This window comes from Cydia strobilella, chromosome 22 (genome assembly GCF_947568885.1).
Source record: "Cydia strobilella chromosome 22, ilCydStro3.1, whole genome shotgun sequence".
In the NCBI taxonomy this organism is placed as follows: domain Eukaryota; kingdom Metazoa; phylum Arthropoda; class Insecta; order Lepidoptera; family Tortricidae; genus Cydia; species Cydia strobilella.
Window position 1 is genome coordinate 2,023,905 of NC_086062.1, and position 6,923 is coordinate 2,030,827.

The following is a 6,923-nucleotide window of genomic DNA, read 5'->3' on the forward strand; positions in this document are numbered from 1 at the left end:
CAGTAGGTAGTAGTAGTAGTACTACAAGATTTCCTTATAAGTATGTTTACAGTAACTGTAAACATACTTATTAGGAAATCTTGTAGTAAACTTGATGAAACCTAAAGTGTAAATTTAAGTAAGTTTTAAAATATAAATAAGGATTTTTATTATTTTCCTAAAATATTTTTTGACCTAGGTCTGTGGAATTGTTAAAATTGTGAAAATGGTCCGTGGCAAAACATCTCGGATCCCCGAGAGACCTCCCCGAGGTACTACTCAACATCAAAGGTTTGATAGGTTTCCTCGAGGAGCTGGGCTGGCAGGACAAGCCCACCCCCATGTCACGCAAAATAGGCGCCAGTTGTCGAGTTGCGGAAAATCGCCCGAACTACAATACAATACAATACAATACAATACAATGGTCCGTGTGGGAGGATGGACTTTTTTACAAATATAATGTACCAACTTGTGTAACTCCTTGCAAATAAATTATTACGAATTATGAATTATGTGCTTGCAAAAAGTGAAACCCTGTGCTAGAGGTTCCGGGTTCAAATTCTAATGCGCTAATATTTATGACCTAGCTTACGCAGCGTACTACGCGAACGCGAAGCGGCGCGCCGCGGCGCGGGGTGAATCAATCCTTTGATACCTATAGAAGTGCCCTACGTGGGCGATCTCGTTGCGTACGCGAACGCCTTGGGCCCGCCGCGCCGCACCGTGCCGCTTCGCTTCGCGTTCGCGAGTTGTTACTTGTTCGCTTACGTAAGAATATTACGTTATTGCGTTAATAATAATAATAATCAGCGAACGGTCTCATAGCGAAGAGTCTCGACCAACACCTTGAGAGACTCTCGCTAGGTGGTTGGATCAAGGGTCAGATGCAGAAGGCGGTGATCTTGGACACGGCGCGGATAGTCCGCCGGTTCCTCTCTCTGCGGCCCTGACCACCGGCAGCTTGGGCCCTGCCCCGCTGCTGGCGGCACCCTAGGTTAGGTTTTTTATAATTTGTTTATATGTATTTTGTATTGTTTTGTAAGTGTTTTTATATTTTACTTTTATATGCATATTATAAAAAAACCTAACATGAGAAAAATAATAAATAAAGAGAATAATAATACGTTAAATACTAGATCTATATTACACTGTACAAATTAATTATTTATTTATGTCACCAATTAACTTTCTAGACAGTCGAAGATTAGTCATAGTCATAGTCACTTAGTTTATTGTTATTATAAATAACCATTTCGTCTGGTAAGCATTTACCCACTGATACATTGACCTACAAAAGTGCATACCTAAGATACAAGTAAATGTTTAGTTAGTTTAGGTATTGTTATCAAATTTCCATGAGCGACAGAAAATACAAATTCGCTCGGTATTAAAGTTTTTAACTTGACCTGTACCTATTTTGAGTTGAATCTATGAATGTACTAGTATTTAAGTATAAATTGTATATTTACCACTGTATAAAACCAATTAGCATAAGTTTTAAATGAATAAATATTATCTTATCTTATCTTATCTTAACAGCCTTCAAGGATCTCCACAACGCCAATCCTTTAATACTCGTCTTGTCAAAGTGTAACAAATTAAATCTAATAGATATGCAGTTAACGAATCACTTAAAACTAAATGTAGGGCATCGATTTCGACTTAACTTTTTAATGCACTAAAAAGTCCTAAGTATCTTCAACATTATATGCCACATAATACCTTCTGAAATAAAACTAAAATGCGACTTGTTACTTCACCTTACATTTTAAAACTCGTATCTTACTGTAGTTTACAATTTAGAATCAACCTTATAACGTTTACATTAACGTTCAAATTTAAAAGCGTTATCGACGGACAGCGATGTTCATTTGATTCAAGCTTAATTTGACAACCTCCTATTTTAATGTATTGTACTCGTCCGCATTAAAATCAACCTTATTCTGTTTTAATTAGCGTTCAATTTTCAATGCAACATAAAGAACAGGTCCTATCGGCGGGTAAAACGAACTTTGCCCTTGTAGCGATTTTCTTCCGGTTAACTTAATTGCCTATTCATATATCTTGCTATATTGTACAATGTAAAAGCAACATTAACACAATCTCTGAAAGTTTGTTTTTTAATGCAATGTGTAATTTGCATGGGTACTTCAATATTATAAATTGGTCCGAATCAAAAATAGATATAACTCCGTAATAGGTGGATACAGTCTAAGGAAAAAACGTGCCTCGAAAATCAAGAAAATTTGATTCTCGATCAGAGGGTGCTACTAGCTTTGGCCTACTGTCGTATAGATGGCGTTGACGGTTTAGTTTGTTATTTAACAATTTTAACGCATATCAGTGAAAAAACATGGGTCAAAATCATAAAAATAATTAATGCAAATAAAAAAATCATTTATCCATATTTAAATACATTTTATCGTATTTTTATAAATCTTCATTTTTAGTTTTAAAGTGTGTCGACAGATGGCAGTGAATTTACTGGGGTTACAAAATTTACCATGACAGTACCGCTCTAGTATAAGTTACTCTATGGTCCGAATGAAGCGCTATTTATCTGTGATTTGGTTTAGATAGTCATAAGTTTTTAAAATCGGAAGAGAGAACACAATTTAAGAGCCCGTCAACGTGCTCACTAGCGCCACTGCTAAATAATTGTGATTATTTAAATTTAACTATAGAAATTTTATATTAAAGGAAAAAATGGAAAAAGTTACACTTCCGGGTTACACTTTTTCCATTCCATTTTTTCCTTTAATATAAAATTTGGAGTATCGCTCGCAGACGTATCTGCATGTTAAAAAATTGAGTTAACTATAGAAATTTGAAAAACCTCTACGTACTGTATTTTGTATTTAAGTACCTTTTGAATACATCAAACTAGTTTTTATGTTGCTGGATTCGTCGGTATATGAACTCAAAACAAAAACGGCCGTCAAATACAAAATACAGTACGTAGCGGCCCCCTTTTTTAAATATCTCGTTAAATTTAAATAATCACAATTATTTAGCAGTGGTGCTGGTGAGCACGTTTATGGGCTCTTAAGAGTAGTTTTTTATGCAAAAAAGGTATTTTTTTTTTTCTTTTTTTTTATTAGCATACAAAGTCAGTCAGTCAAAATACATATTCTTTATTCAAATAGGCCTAGCAACAAGCACTTTTAAATTGTCAAGTTTTACAAATAATACCTTCAGTAATCAGTAATTTATTGCTTTCATAGGTACAATAAGGTCTTACATTAAAATGGTGATCTAGCTATGAACCCTGTAAGGGCACTGCAAATTGAGCACGTAACTTAATACTAATATCACATAATATATCCCATATATATAAATTTAACATCATGAGAGGGGGAGGCCTTTGCCCAGCATTGGGACACAATAGGCCTTAATCTAAATATCAGAGCAATTTATTGATGCAGTTATTATTTTATGTCATAAACCTTAAAGTTCCATAAGAAACGTTTGTTTTTAATAATGATGTTAAATATAATTCTGAACGCACAAGTTGAGTCGATGCAATTTCAAAACGCATCATTGACATTTCATACGTCAGAAATGTCAACATTGTCAACAAAATTTTTACTTAATAACCTCACGTAAAAATACAGAATTTCCAGAGTTTTTGTTATAATATCGTAAAAAATGAGTGATTACAGTGATATAGCCTGTGGATGTTGCACTTTCCTCGCTATAGTGAGGTGAAAAGTTTTGTGTTACACACGGGTGCAAATGTATTTTACTTCTCGTGTGTTGAAACACTTGCTACGCTCGTGTTTCAATTCCACACTCGCGGGTAAAATACAACTTTGCACCCTTGTATAACAAATAACTATTATTCACTCTGAAAACTTGTCAAAAACCTGTTTAAGGTACAGTATGTATGTTACTCCATGGTTTACTAAAAAGGCTAGTGCTGTACTCTGGCGGCAGAAAATTGCAGTAATATTCCCTATTGTCAAAGATTTCAAAAATTCTTTAAGAGATTTGCATGCACTGTAGGGGGCAGCACAGGAGCCCCCTGTTTATTGGCGCGAAAAATCGGCGTAAATGTCAAGTTTAAGCTTCCAATGTAGCCCACAAGATGGCAGATCCTACAATGCACAAGAAAACGTACAACAGTTACTATAGCTTGCATAATAACTATTTAGTTTCTCAGTCAACCAATAGATGGCGCTATAAATAACATTTGGGTTTTTAGTAGCGACATCTAGTCGTTTCAGCGTAAGACAGATAGTAAATGCTTACCAAACTAAACATCAGATGGCGCCAATAATAGTCATATCTTGAGCAGGACAGATCTTCGAGGTCAAAAACATTTCAACTGCGGTCGTCCTATGAGGCTTCGCTTTTTCCGAAAAATGATTCTCATTTTTAGGGTTCCGTACCCAAAGGGTGAAAACGGGACCCTATTACTAAGTCTCCGCTGTCCGTCTGTCACCAGGCTGTATCTCATGAACCGTGATAGCTAGACAGTTGAAATTTTCACAGATGATGTATTTTTGTTGCCGCTATAACAACAAATACTAAAAACAGAATAATATAAATATTTAAATGGGGCTCCCATACAACAAACGTGATTTTTTTGCTGTTTTATTCCGTGATGGTACGAAACCCTTCGTGCGCGAGTCAGACTCGCACTTGGCCGGTTTTTAATAGGTATTAAAACATAAGAGACGCTGGTGCTGTGTAGTCACAGCTTAAATCAGTGAATAAACAAACTTTCAAACACAATCTTTACTCTCCTAGAGTCAAACCAAGAAAAGTCTGCAGAGATTTTGACAGCTCACGCAGTGCAGGTCAAGTGCAGGTGTTATTTTAAATGTCAAACTTCTATTAAATTATGACGTATAAATAACACTGGTACTGCGTGTGCTGTCAAAATCTCTGCAGATTTTTCTTGGTTTGACTTTACTAACATTATAAATGCTAATCTGACTGTCTGTTTGCTTATCTGCTACCTCTTAACGCAAAATCGCGGAACCTATTTAGATGAAATTTGGTACGGAGATAGTTTGAGACCCGTGGAAGGATATATGGGATAGTTTTTATCAATCATCATTATCATTCCTCGAAGATGAATTTGCGGGCAGAAGCTAGTGTTTCATAAAGCAGTTAACTGCTCTGTTTTTGTCCCCTTGATTTCCACGACTCCCGATTTGGTGTTTCCTCCGGCCAGTTGTTCACAAAGCTGTCCTCCCACCATCTCCGTTTGGGCCTGCTCCGTCCACGTCCCTCTACCGGCATCCACTTGGACCTTGATAGCTAAGCTAGCCCACTTCTCCGGATGCATGCAGTATACGTGACCGGCCCAGACCCCTTTGATGTCAGGCTTTACATCCCTAAAGTTGACAATGTCTGAATTTTCCTTAAAAAGGCCATAAATACCAATACTAAAGTCAACACAGTTCCATGAAAACGAGAAGAAAAGAAACAACAAGACTCTTTGTAAAATGTACATTTAATCTTAACATTATGTTCACGTACTATGTACATTTGAAAGCGCACTATATATCGACAAAAATATCCATTCTGTACCGAAATAATCCCGAAAACACTAGCTGAAACAGTTCTTTTCATTACAATAATTATTAATAATACTTATTGTGCGCATTTCATTAAATACACAACAAAAAAATGCGCGCTTATTATTACTATGATAAATAAAATAATAATGTTTATTTATAAGTGTATCGAGACACAATTTGTCTATAAAGACATCAATTTATTATTTTTCTACTCATCATCAAACGCCTTTTAAACAAATTATTTCTCTTTTAATAATAACATGAATTGCACATCACTATTATTTATATCTTTGGTGGTAAAAGGTAAAAAGTCGACTAGCTTAATCAAATAAATAAGTTATTTAAAATTATATTACTTAAATTAAACGATGTAAATAATCTTATAATTACTTTTTGCAACATTATTATTGCAACAAGTTGTTTTATTATTTTGAAAAGATGTTTTTTGCAACATTATTATTGCAACAAGTTTTATTATTTTGAAAAGATGTTTAAGTAAGTACGTCATAAGAGTCTTATCTTGTTACAAAACATACATTAAGCTTTACTGATATTTATTTATCTATTTCCTACTTTGCACAACTCGGACTAGGTACATTTTCTCTTTACTTTTAGCCTCCTAAGCCCCAGTCGTTTTTGCAGTTTTGAAATTGGATTCTTCTTTTATTAGTTTAAAACTCGATTTGATTTTGTCCTTTTAAAAGGACATCGGGACTAAGGAGGTTAGAGAAGCTTTTCTTACACGATTGTTATGACTAGTTATTTTTATAATTTAAGTAATATCACGCTGCCCGACGTTTTGACGTAGTGGAATGTGTCGATTGAGATCTCGTGACTAGAGAAACAATTATTAATAATGAGCTTTCTGACACTCGCATTCATCAAAGAAAAACTAGCGCGGTTAAGTTTTTATTAGAGGTACGAAAACGTTATTATAAGATCTTTTGTATTTTTATTTTGCGATTGTCAACTTCATAGAAATCGTATACTTACCTACTATGTACGCAGTTTTTGCGAAAAAGATCCATCCTCAAAATAATTTTATTTAATAGAATGATGTTTTTTTGACAGAAAGGTTAAATTTTATTGTCAAATTTTTGCAGGTTGGATCCCTTTTTCCAAATAACTTCCATACGAACTCATTTTAATAAAAAAAATGTAATTGCCTATTTTTTAAATAATAAATTATGCGATAAAATGCGAGTGTCATTATTTATACTAAATAAATTAAGTGTTTTTTTCTATTCAGATCCGATTTAATCGGATATTTTTGCTAATTGTATTTAGATGTCGCTGTACAAACTACAATAATAATAGCTCCATACTTTTAGTGTAGTTTTTGCGTATTGTTCCTATTAAATATTCGAAGCTTAGTATGCCACTTGAACACACTATTATTTTCAATTATTAAAT